General features: G+C 36.9%; 1 protein-coding gene and 1 non-coding gene across 3 annotated transcripts in view; both read left to right on the top strand.

Annotated features, from left to right (window-relative positions):
• The window catches only part of BCAP29 (B cell receptor associated protein 29), a 44,170-nt gene that overhangs the window by 21,500 nt on the left and 9,907 nt on the right, over positions 1-12,763 (top strand). The window lies entirely within an intron of this gene.
• LOC119000759 (small nucleolar RNA U109) lies at positions 2,754-2,884 on the top strand. Its single transcript, XR_005069399.1, has one exon. It is a non-coding gene; the product is annotated as a small nucleolar RNA U109 (small nucleolar RNA).

The following is a 12,763-nucleotide window of genomic DNA, read 5'->3' as shown; positions in this document are numbered from 1 at the left end:
GTATTTTCATCTTCTTAGTCAAATAAATTATTATTGCCTACAGTCACATAGCACAGAAAAGTAGATACCCCAAGTCCAAAGTCATCCCAGGAAACTCTGTGTAAAAGTCTGTGGCTGGACCCCAGTCAGAATTTCTGCATATAATAGATACTACTTGATGTCGTCCAGATGCTAGGGAACCTCTCAGTCAGTCAGAGTTAAAATAATGATCTTCTCCAGAGACCTCCAATTTTAAGTCACTTTCATTACTTTATGTTGAAGGTAAATTGGAGAATGTTCAGTAACTGAATCAAGGACCTACTTTGTGCTATTTGTAAATTTAGATTTTTTAATTAGGCCTCAGTATACTAGAGGTTCTCTATAATATAACTTACAAATTGATTATTTATTTACATTGTTGGAATAGAGTTAACTTCAGGATATATTTGAATTTGAGATAGAAAGTATGAATATAAAAGCTAATTCTGAAAAACAAAAATTAATAGAATATTTCATGCAATATAAAAAATTTTAGTCACTTTTGTACTTCTCATTTAAAGTGAAAAAATAGAAAACTGTTTAGCATCAGTAAGTTAAAAAATAAGTTACTCATCTAGACAAGGTAGTATATTATGTAGGTATAGTATAGCCCATAATTCAAAATCTTGTCATAGTTATACTGTAGACTCTTCTGCAATTCCAGAAGATTTGGAATATGATTAAGAATTTTTAAAGATTTTATTGACTTGTTCTTAGAGAGGGGGAGAAAGGGAGAAAGAGGGGGAGAGAAACATTAATGTGTGGTTGCCTCTCATACTGCCCCAACCAGGAACCCAGCCTGCAACCCAGGCATGTGCCCTGACCAAGAATCAAACTGGCCACCCTTTGGTTCACATGCCACACTCAATCCACTGAGCCACACCAGCTAGGGCAATCAAGAAGTTTTAATATCTGTATAAAAATAAATTTAGTAATCACCTACTTTCTACATTAGACATGTCAGAAAAGAAATGTGTTCTTTTTTTACCCAACACAAATTAATGCTGCTAATCCTTCAGAAGAAGGCAAGGGACTATTTTCAAAATACCTTTGCTTAATTTTAAAATATTGGCAAATTCTTTCTTTTTTTCACATCTGCCAGTGATCCTTTTTCTTATGTTGTAATCAGGGTGGTGGGAAAACCAAGGACAGACAAGAATAGGCTGTGTGCCGTACTACACCTCTCAACCCTGGCCAGTTTTTTTGTCCTTTGCCTTTCAAAAATTCCAACTCTGAGATATTTTGAGCTTTAACTTCACAAGTCTGGAATATAACTCTTGAAGCTCACTATTATTTTAGATCAACATAAAAAAACTCAATACTTCTTTAACAGACAATTCCAATGCTTGGAGAAAAAGGACTCTTTGATATTATAGGCATGGGTTCTCTAATCTGATAACAGAAGATGCCAGCCTGTGTTTGAAGTGTAGACTGTAAAGCTACTTTCAAAGTGAATCAGTGTTGAGGTAAAAGCAGATTTGACCTGTTTGAGTATGTCCTGTTTGGTTCCTGCAAGGTGTGTAGCATTTTATGAGTACATTTTATTTACCCCAAATTATTATTTTAGATAACATTATTAATGACCTTGAGAATATCAACTTTCGGTTCTAAAGTAAATATATCGTAGGCTACATTCTCTTGACCCACACCAGTCAAATTTATTATGGTAAGAACCAAGAAATTACATAAATAGTATAAGATTTGGATAAATTTAGCAGTACAATGCTTTGCACGTAGTACCATTCAAAAATATTCACTGATTTCTAAAGATTGAGGGTATTAATGCTGACAGTGCTTAAGAAATGTTTCAGAAAGTTCTTTTATACTTGAAAATTAAGTAGACAAGCAATGTGGTTTATTTTTTATAGTGGTAAATAGAGTATTTGCCATGTAATTTGTCTTACCCTTGGTGTTTTTTTTAAATGAAATATTTTCTCCAAAGTGTATAAGTAGAAATAAAACATAAATACAAGTATTTATTTTAGCTGGTTAGCCCCAAATTGGAAAAGTGGCATTCTGTCAGACCTGACTGGGTAGCTCACTTGGTTAGAGCATCATCCCAATACACCAGGGTTGTGAGTTCAGTCTCCAGTCTGGGCACATACTGTAATCAACCAATAAATATATAAATAAGTGGAATAACAAATTGATGTTTGTCTCTCTCCTTCCTTCTCTCTTCCCCTTTCCCCCTTTTCCTCTTTCTCTAAACCAAAACAGAAAAGCAGAAAAAGAAAGAACACACAATCAGTAGTACTAAACTCTCCATCAAGTTTTACCAACCAACTCAGATTTCACCCAGAATTAGTAAATTACTGTGCTTCAATGCAGTAATATGACCCTAGTGATCCAAAAGTGTGTGCCAAAACACCCAATTTATACTCAGGACTAAGTCAGGTGTAAGGACCTGCCAGATCTGTCATTTTTAATGATCTGTTAACAATAAATCTGATGTCCTGGTATGTGGAGTAATTGGGAAAGGGCACTGCCATGTGAGAACTTAAGTTTTGAAAAATTTACAAAGCTCACAGCTTTCATAATAAAAATAGATCTTGCATGTAGTGGAAAACCTTCTGATATTCAAGGAGATTGACTTCAAAGGAGTCTTTCAGGATAGCCACTTTATTCTTATAAACAAATACCTTCTCGGTATTACTCTTATTAGGAGGCAATAGGTACCATTTAATCATTGCATGTATCCAGTCAGTGGTAAAAGTAACTCTCTTTTTAAAAGTGAACTGCATGTGGAAATGTCTCCGCCTCATTCCTTTAGGATCAGGAATATATCCGTAACTTGTTTCATTAACAGAGTTCTTAGGGTGGCCATCTTCTAGTAGGAGTTGAGTAGTAGCATTTGTCTCCTGCAAAAAGGTCCCTGGGTGGAGGTGTGTGGGAGGCAACTGATCAATGTTTCTTTCACACATCAGTGTTTCTCTTCCTCTCTCTCTCCCCCCTTCCCCTCTCTCCAAAAAGAAATAAATCTAAAAAATAAAATAAGCATATATGTATATATCCCCAGATAATGTAATTAAGCAAAGCGACTATCAGGAAATATTTTTATTGTTGGCTTTGACCCTTAAAATTATTTATTTTTTATGAGAAAAAACTTTTCACTGTAACCTGCCTTCTCCTAGACTTGATTCAGTGTGTGGTTAACCAAATCGAATTCCTCAGTTTCATGCAGTCTTAGAATCATAAGTACAGAGCCTGGCGTGTTTTATTCATCCATAGACCAAGTGTGTTATATATGGAATGGGGCCACAGATCTTAAATGTTTAACGCCCTTGGATGGGACATCTGGAGGGAGAGGAAAGGAGAGGGCGTATGCTAGTAAACATAACCATTTCTCATTACTATTTTTAAAGATTTTATTTATTTTTAGAGAGAGGGGAAGGGAGGGAGAAAGAGAGGGAGAGAAACATCAATGTGTGGTTGTCTCTCGTGTGTCCCCTAATGGGGACCCGGCCCACAACCCAGGCATGTGCCCTGACCGAGAACCAAACTGGAGACCCTTTGGTTCGCAGGTGGGGCTCAATCCACTGAGCCACATCAGCCAGGGCAGTTTCTCATTACTTTTATAGTGTGGTTATTTGTTTAGAACATTTGTTGGAATCATAAATATGGAATGATAAAACTTTACAGGAAAGGGCCCTGGCTGGTGTGGCTCAGTGGATTGAGCCCCACCTGCAAACCAAAGGGTCACCCGTCAGATTCCCAATCAGGGCACATGCCTGGGTTGTTTACTGGGTCCCAGTTAGGGGTGCACACGAAGCAACCACACATTGATGTTTCTCTCTCTCTCTTTGTCCCTCCCTTCCCCTCTCTCTAAAAATAAGTAAGTAAAATCTTTAAAAAGAAACTTTGCAGGGAAGGAGAACTGCTTTGAGTAGAGAAATCATCATGTTCTTTTTATTATAAATATTGTATTAGGGAAATTAAAAATGAGACTTGATCTCAAGAGTTGTTTCTAGCTCTTTGCCTACAGGAGTAATAATCACTTTATGTTTAAAAAGAGTACCTACCTTTTTATTTCTTTTTGATTTTTATCAGAATTTTACATACACATAGACTTAACAGTCAAATAGTACTATAGGACTTAAAATGAAAAACAGCAGTCCCCTGGGACCCATCCCCAGAGGCAGCTATTCAATCATTTAGCTATTATTTCTGATATTTGCCTCCAGATTTCTAAATGCAATGTTTAGGTAGCAATTTCTTGATCTTTCTTTGTCTGGGATATTATCTTTGTCTGTCTTATGTAGAAAAGGACTTAGGATCTGGGGACTACTCTCTTAGCTTACCTAACTCCTCACATACATTTCCTGTCCCTTCCATTCTTCCAATATAATAAACACATTAATTTTTATTGTATCAGATTATTAAGACTGTATATTTATCATGATCATCATCAAGAGGACCCCTTTGCCTTTTTCTGTTGTTGCTACCCTATTTCTTGGATTCCATATTTTCCACTTTTCAGTAACTCTCTCCTTTTGGTAGGACATATCGTCCAATGTTTTCCTGAGAAATAATACATGAAAGTGAACACTTTGAAGACATGAATGTCTAAGAATCATTATTTTGTGAAAGTCATTATTATTATTTCAGCCTCACCATTGATTGCAAAATGTTTAACCCTAGAAATTTGAAGGCTGTGCTTCATTATCTCCTGGTCTGTGTTATTTCTGTTGACATGGCCAGAGTCATTCTAGTTCCTGACGCCTTTCGTATATAACCTGGTACGTTTTGTTTTGCTTCCTGGAAAGTTGTAGAATCTTCTGTCTGTCTGCAGGGTTATGAAATCTCATCTAAAGAGAGATTTTAGGAAGCATGCAGAATCATTAAGATTTGGGCACTGAGGGGAAGTAAAAGTTTAAGATGACCACAAGTTTCTAACGTGGTTGACTAAGGTAGGTGACACTTTTAACTAAGATTGGTACCAAAGGAGGAGTGGAGTGCTTTCATTTATTTGTGGGGAGAGGGGAAGCAGAAGTAATGTATTTGGTTATAAATATACTGAGTTGAAGGAGCCATTGGGATATCCTAGTTAACATACCCAAAGAACAGTTGAGGCTTGAAAGAAAGCTAGTCTCAGTATGGAGTCTAAACCATCAAACAGACGGATCTGATGGTTAAATCAAGGAGTTGATGATTACCAGTCAAGGAAGACTGTACTGAGTGGGAAGGAAGAAGCCTGAACATACAGCTCTGGCACATAACAACATTTGAGGGTTAGACTGAGAAGAATCATCAGAGGTTTTTTTCTGGTATCTACTTACCTCTAGTGATTTAATTCTCAGTCATTTCATTAGTAAAGATTTTCTGGATTCTAGGTGATATCTCTACTTTTCAGTGTGTATAATAATATCAAGCTTACTGATGATCTAGAAAGTATAGTAAAAAATGCTGGGTGTATGTATAAAATTTTCTACTAAAATTTTTACATATTCAGAGAGAGAGGGGAAGGGAGATAGAGAGGGAGAGAAACAGCGATTTGTGATTTGTTTCACTTATTTGTGCGTTCATTGGTTGATCTTGTATATACCTTGACCAGAGATCAAACTCACAACCTTGGTGTATCAGGATAATGCTGTAACCAGCTGAGCTACCTGGCCAGGGCATTCTACTAAAATTTTACCCTTTGAAAGATATTTTGGAACTGCAAGAAGAATGGAGTGTATAAGAAATGTATGGCTAATATGAGTTGGAAGACGTTGAGATATAAGAGGCAACAAACCTGGGAAGCAAATACTATGTTGCTCAGCATGCTCCTTTCTCTCTCCCTGGACTCCTTCACTGATTTCCGCAACTTGATCCTTTTCTTCAGAAGAAATTCAACAGTATTTTCCTTTGCTTCCTCCCTCCCCATCTGATTTCACCTTCTTAAATGTTTGCAAGACATTGCTGTCAAAAGTAAACTTTATTTAGTCAACACTTCTGAAGGTTTGTGTTTCATATATTTCATCCATTATGTCTGCACATAAAGTGACATTTGTGGAAAACATTTACCCCTTTGCCCTCTGGTTCAAAGCAGGTATTTCTATTCAATACTTTATAGAATGTCTACAACCTTCACAAACCAAGAACTCCTCAGCAGTTTTAATAGAATTGGTTCCTGGGATTTGAGGTTCTACAGATGGCTGTGGGTTTCTGCAGGTTGCATACTGCAGAGATTTTAGCAACATGAGTTTCTTTGCTCAGTTCCTCTTATAAGATTTTACTTGTACCTGCCGTGTAAAAAGTATTGTGCTAGATGTTGTGAGGGATACCAGAGGAATACATTGTCATCTCAGTCTTCAGGGATGTCTGGTGAGAAAGATGGACAGACTCATTGACAACAAAAATGTAAGTCAAGGAATGATAAAAGCGAAAATAAAGATATATGTACGAGGGGCTATGGTAGCACAGAGGAGAGAGTGATTGTTATTACTGGCAGAGTTACAGAAAAATTTGTAGGGGAGGTATCATTTGAGCTGAGGCTCAGGGATGAGCGGGATTTCACAAGATTAGTGGGAGAGTCTTCCCCTAGCCTCAGGAATGCACACAGACCAAGGATGAAAGCCCATGGTGCCTAAAAGCATTATTTATGGCAGGGTGGAGTGGGAAAGTTGAGACATGATGTTGAGGCCCATGAGTACCATGCTTGAAAGTTCAAAATTTATTCTAAAGTACAGAGCCACAGCAGATTTTTAGCAAGAAAAAATATAGAGCCACAAATAGTCTGTTGTCAAATAATTTGTGGACAGAGATTTAAATTAGAGAATGAAGAATAAGATGACTCTAAAATGTTTCAATCTATTTAAGAGTTCTCTTGCACAGTTTATTTGTTTAAAGGTACTGTGAAAGATCTAACAAACATTTGGGAATGTGAAATTTGAAGTGACTCAGATTTGGTTTAAGACTAACCTTCCCTTTGGGGAAGTTAGTCTACATTGCAGTTCTTCACTGAGTTCTTCTGTGTATTAATGGTCCAATGCATTGTCTGTGTTGAAATTTAATGAAGTGCTAGCTATTATTATTATTAATATCAAAAACTTTACAAGATAAATAGGGAATGATTGACACAAGACTTCTTTTCATTTAAATTTTAAGTGTCAACCTAAAAAAAAATTGTCAAAACTAATTTAAAACACTTACTTTGAGTTTAGGGATCATTTTTCTGGTACCATCTTACTTTCTAAACCCCTTTGCCTTTTTGTATATCATAATAAAAAGTTGTCAAATATAAGGTAAAATCTTTTACAAGCTTCTAAATTGAAAAAGATAAAAAACATACCTTGTAGCCTGATTGGTGGTAAAATGTGCATTATTAGATGTTTGGTATGTTTGTTTGCTAATTAAATTCATAACTGATTTATAAAACTGAAACAATAGCACTGTTCTTTTCTGTGGGTGTCTTGGAAATATATTGGTTGGACCCAGGGTGTTTTAATTGGCTATGTTTAAAAGTGATTAACATCAATGAGATGAATTAATTTTGCTTTAGAAGCTGAAGCATGAATTTTTGCTTTAGAGATTGCCCGATGGGGGCACCTCCATGTGAAAGTCCAACTAGGCTTGAATCAGCTTATCCAAAATCGAACTTACAATCTTCTTGTTCAAATTGTTTCCTCCTGGTTCCTGACTCAGTCATTTTTTAAATGAAGAGAAAGCAATCAGCTAGGAAAGTGACCTGGAAAATTTGAGGAAAAAACTTTTTTTCCCTGTAACTAAACCTTATTGCAACATCCCCTATCTATATAAACTTTGTTCTTTCTATTAAAAAAAGATGGATAGAGCTAAAATAGGAAACTTTTGAGGGGATTTCTTAAAATGTCCAATATAATTTGGACCCTCTTCTCATGTTCTGAAACTTTATTTTTTAGTTATTTTGCGTAAACTTATAACTCAGGAGAAACTGATAAAACCTCCAAGTGTTGTTTTAGAACAGGGGTCAGCAAAGTCTAACCCAATGGCCAAATCCGGCCTGCTGCCTTGTGTTCACAAATTAAATTTGATCGGAACAAAGCCACAACCATTTGCTTACATATTCCTGTGAGTGCAGAGTTGAAAAGCCGAGGTCCACGTGACACAAAAGCTGAAAATATTGACCATCTGGCCCTTTACAAAAATTGTTTACTGAGCCTTACTTAGGCTCTTCAAATAAGAAAGAATGCCTTTTTCAGATAAATGAGGATGCTAAAAAGATTTGCTTCTGCTCTTAATGTTAAAATGCTTGTTGAATGAATGTTGATCAGATAATTTAAGAAATTATATATGCTAATGTATACTAAAACTAGTTCTTGGTTTGTAGTTCATGTGAATCGACCCCTTCAGTTCTCACATGGTGGTGCTTTGGTAATTCTGTGTTCCACTTGCTTTTGTTTGCACATGAAAGTGCTTTATAAAGCATACCCTTTCCAAAGCAGTTTGTTAGGATCTATACTTACACATCGCTGTGCCTAAAACGTACATCCTGATTTTTAAGTGCAAAGCTAGCATATTAATGTAATTTATAATTATTCTTTGTTAAGTACAGAACCAAAATTGTTTCCTTAAATACATTACTTAACAACCTAAGATTAACGAAGGAAGTCTTTATGCATTTATTGATATTTCTTATGCCAACAGCATACACAGTGGGGCTGATTTCATTCGTTAAATTAGAAAGCCTACCTTTCTGTTCCCTGGTCCAGGGTACAACTAATCATTAGAAGTGTCAACATGCCTTAAGACCATGTGTTTTCTAAACACAAAAGCAATTTACCCATGAACCTCATTCATGTTCTCAGTACATTAAAAGGTATAGGCAGGCACTACAGTACCTACTGATGGGTAGAGAAATTGAGACACATGCACAAAAATAAGTATGTGATTTCTTCTTTGTTCTTTGCATGAGAAAAAATAGAACTATTTTTAGTGTTATTCATTAATGTTTACTCCGTATTATCACAACTTGTGCAGTTTTAATTCCATTCCAAAAATTTTGCTTCTCCTCTCACAAAGCAAGCAGCCTCCTCCTGCATGTCCCACTTGAGTCTCGCTGCCATTAGTTTGGCTTCGTCACATTGCCACCAGGAGCGGTTTTCAACCCCACATATCTGACTATGCCTCTGCACTATTTAAAACTCTTTATTGGTTTCTGTCACCTTTATAGCTCATCAAGATGGCACACATGGTCTTCTATGACCTGATCCCCAGTGTCATCTGCAGTTTTGTCCCCCACCCTTGCCCAATCTAAATCTCATACTCCTACTTTATTAAATACTGTAGTTTGTAGTTCTAACAATGGTGTTTCATTACTTTTTACTTTGCCCAGGACTGTAGATCTGGCTGCCTTTAAGGTCCTTTCTTCTCCCTTCCCTATAGCTTATGCTCATCCTTCAGTTTCTTTCTTTTTTTTAAAGATTTTATTTCTTTATTTTTAGAGAGGGGAAAGGAGGAGAAGGAGAGGGAGCGAAACAGTGTGTTTATCCATTACATTTATCCATTCTCTCCTTCCTTTAAGGAACATATTTTAAGCACCTTCCATGTGCCGGGCATTGTGCTGGGTGCTCAAAAACAGACAAGACACAGCTGTTTCTTGAGTAGTCCATAGTCTAGTGGGGACATAGTTATACTTCAGCATGATAAGTGCTATAGTAAACATAAGCTCTCCCAGCTGAGTAGCTCAGGTGGTTGGAACTTGGTTGGAGCTTCGTCCTATACACCAAAAAGCTGAGGGTTCTATTTCCATTCAGGGCACACACCTAGGTTTCGGGTTTGATCCCCAGTCAGAGCACGTGTGAGAGGCAACTGATTGATGTTTCTCATGTTGATTTCTCTCTCTCCTTCCCCCTTCTCCCGATCTCTCCCTCTCCCCCTTCCCTGCCCCTTCCTCTTCCTTTAAAAAATCAACAAGCATTTCCTCAGGTGAGGGGTGGGGGGAAGGTCAGCTCAAGATGAAGTAGAAGCCAACAGCAGAGATAGAAGACAACTTGTTAACATTTTGAAGGGTGAATCTTAATTAGCCAGACTAAATGGAGGAGAATAAGAAAAGCAGGGAGGTTAAGGGAGATGGGCAAGGATGTTTTTACAAAATGAAAAGCATGTAAATGCAGGAGTATGGCACTTTCAAAGTACCACACGGAGCTCAATGTGACTGTAGCATAAAGTAAAGTGGAGGCAGTGCTGAGTTCAGCAGTGAGCCTAAAATCCATCATGAAGGGCTTCGCGCCATGTTTGTGTTAACATTCTGGGGCGTTCTTGGAGAGTTTTGGGGCAGAGGAGCAATTGCTTTGACAATCTGTGGACAATGAATCATAGTAGCCAGGAAACCAGGTGAGGAATCTGTTTCAGTAATCTGAACTGCAGATGAGGACAGTGGTGGCAGATGGCGTGGAGTAGGTGGGTTGTTGAGATATGAAGGAAGTACAGATGTGAGGTTAAAAGGTGACTGAAATGTTGACTGAATCAGACATTATCTCTATGTACCTTTACTTAACAGAAGTTTGTGAGTCCACTTTCCAAGCATCTTGGAAGCATTACTGTAGACTAACTGTCCAGTAATGAGTCACTGGTAAAGGAATAGTGTGTGTGAGGATTAAGTACTGAGCAACTCTAGTATATAACACTCTTAAGTTCTCAAAAATAGAAGCAGATAAGCTGAAGAGAAAAAGCCAACAACACTAGGTATATGGGAATTCATCAAATTAAAAATGTTTCCTCCAGCACAGTTCTTACCAGCTCTCGTACTATAGCCATCTTTAGCTGTCACGCCAGTGCCTTTCAAAACTTCCATTTCCTGGCACAGGTAAGCTCGCAGTGTCTGTTGTCTCAGGTATAAATCATAGTGACAGCACATTTACACAGTATACTAGTTTCACCAGCTCCTTCCACTAGGCAAATAGCTCCATAAACATAAGTTTGGCACTTTGAAAGCCACAGGTATTTTTGGCCTGCTTACATGGTATTTTACACAAACATTTTCCCTTATTGTGCGTCACTGTAATATTAATTGGAGGTACGATGATGCATGTGCCTTAAACATGACCTAGTTTCTATTTGAATCTGGCCAAAGTTATCATGAAATATCCCAGCATTTCCATAAACCCACTGTCTAGTGAGAGCTATTTGCTCATGAGAAAACTGAAAGTGAGTTAGATGTATCACCTCAAGTCTCTTTGTCTCTATATCTTCCCTATTCATGCTGTTTCCAAAATAATATAGTTCAAAATAAAACAAGCATTTTCAAATGTTAGATAACAAGCTTATGTAGTCTCTTAATCACAAAGTTCCAGACGGAGGTAGAAGGCATACAAAACAGAATGTTGTAATTTTTATAAAACAGACAGTAGGACTGGAAAACAATCCAAGAGGCTCCTGGACAGTAACAGCCTGCACTCACAGGAGTACATTCAGTCAGATAGTAATCATCAAGTTCACTAACATCCACTGAGACACAAAACAAAATAAGAAACACAGTTTATATCTTGTCTTAATAGTACCAGGAAAACAGGATTAGCCTATAGTTATTTCTTTATAGCTTCATACCAGAAGCAATCAGAAGAAACTTCTGAATAATCGGTATAAGTGGTTCTCTAACTTTTTTTTAAATTAAATTTATTGGGGTGACAATTGGTTAATACAATTATATAGGGTTCAAGTGCACATCATCTGTATATTGCATTATGTTTATTACCCAATGATAAATCTCCTTTTGTCACCATATATTTGATTTCCTTTACCCTTTATTATTACCTACCCCCTTTCCCATTGGTAACTATGATACAGTTGACCGTGTCCATGAATTTTTCTCTCCTTTGCTCATTTATTGCTTTCAGTTTTATATCCCACATATAAGTGAAATCATATGGTTCTTGCTTGACTTTTTCTGTCTAACTTCACTTAGCAAGATGTTTTCAAGATCCATCCATGTTATCACAAATGGCAGTATTTTATCTTTCCTTACCCATCAGAAAAGATAAACCATTACTCATGGTTGCCAAGACATGGAGATGATGGAAGTGTTCTTTGATGGATTCCATTGTATATAGGTACCCATCAAAGAACACTTCCGTCATTTCCATGTCTTGGCAACCATGAGTAATGCTGCAATGAACATAGGGGATGCATATAGCCCTGCTAATGAAAGTTTTCAAGTTCGGAGGTAGATAACCAGAAAAGGGATTACCGGGTTAAATGGTACCTTTATTTTTAATTTTTTTGAGGAACCTCCATACTGTTTTCCATCATGGCTGTATCAGTTTACATTCCCACCAGCAGTGAATAAGGGTTCCTTTTTCTCCACAACCTCTCCAACATTTATTATTCACCTTGTTAATAACAGCCATTCTGATAGTTGTGAGGTGATATCTCATTATAGTTTTGATTTATATTTCCCTAATAGCTAGTTAAGTTGAGCCTTTTCATATATCTGTTGGCTATTTGTATGTCTTCTTGGAAGAAGTGTCAGTTCAGGTCCTCTACTGATTTTTTAATTGGATTGTTTGTTTTTTAGTTGTTGAGTTGTATGAGTTATTTATATATTTTGGATATTATCCCCTTGTTGGAGGTGTTTGAAAATATCTTTTCCCATTCAGTTGGTTACCTTTTTGTTTTGTTGTCAGTTTCTTTTGCTGTGCAGAATATTTTAATATAGACCCACTCATTTATTTTTGTTTTTACTTCCCTTGCCTCGTAAGGAAACTTCATAAAGTCCTCTTTAAGACCCAGGTCCATAAGTTTAATACCTATTATTTTCTTCTATGTAATTAATTGTTTCAGATCT

Source organism: Sturnira hondurensis, unplaced genomic scaffold (assembly GCF_014824575.4).
Source record: "Sturnira hondurensis isolate 20B ecotype Veracruz unplaced genomic scaffold, ASM1482457v3 Scaffold0016273, whole genome shotgun sequence".
NCBI lineage: Eukaryota > Metazoa > Chordata > Mammalia > Chiroptera > Phyllostomidae > Sturnira > Sturnira hondurensis.
Note: the sequence above shows the minus strand (reverse complement) of the source record. Positions and strands in the feature narration are given on the sequence as shown.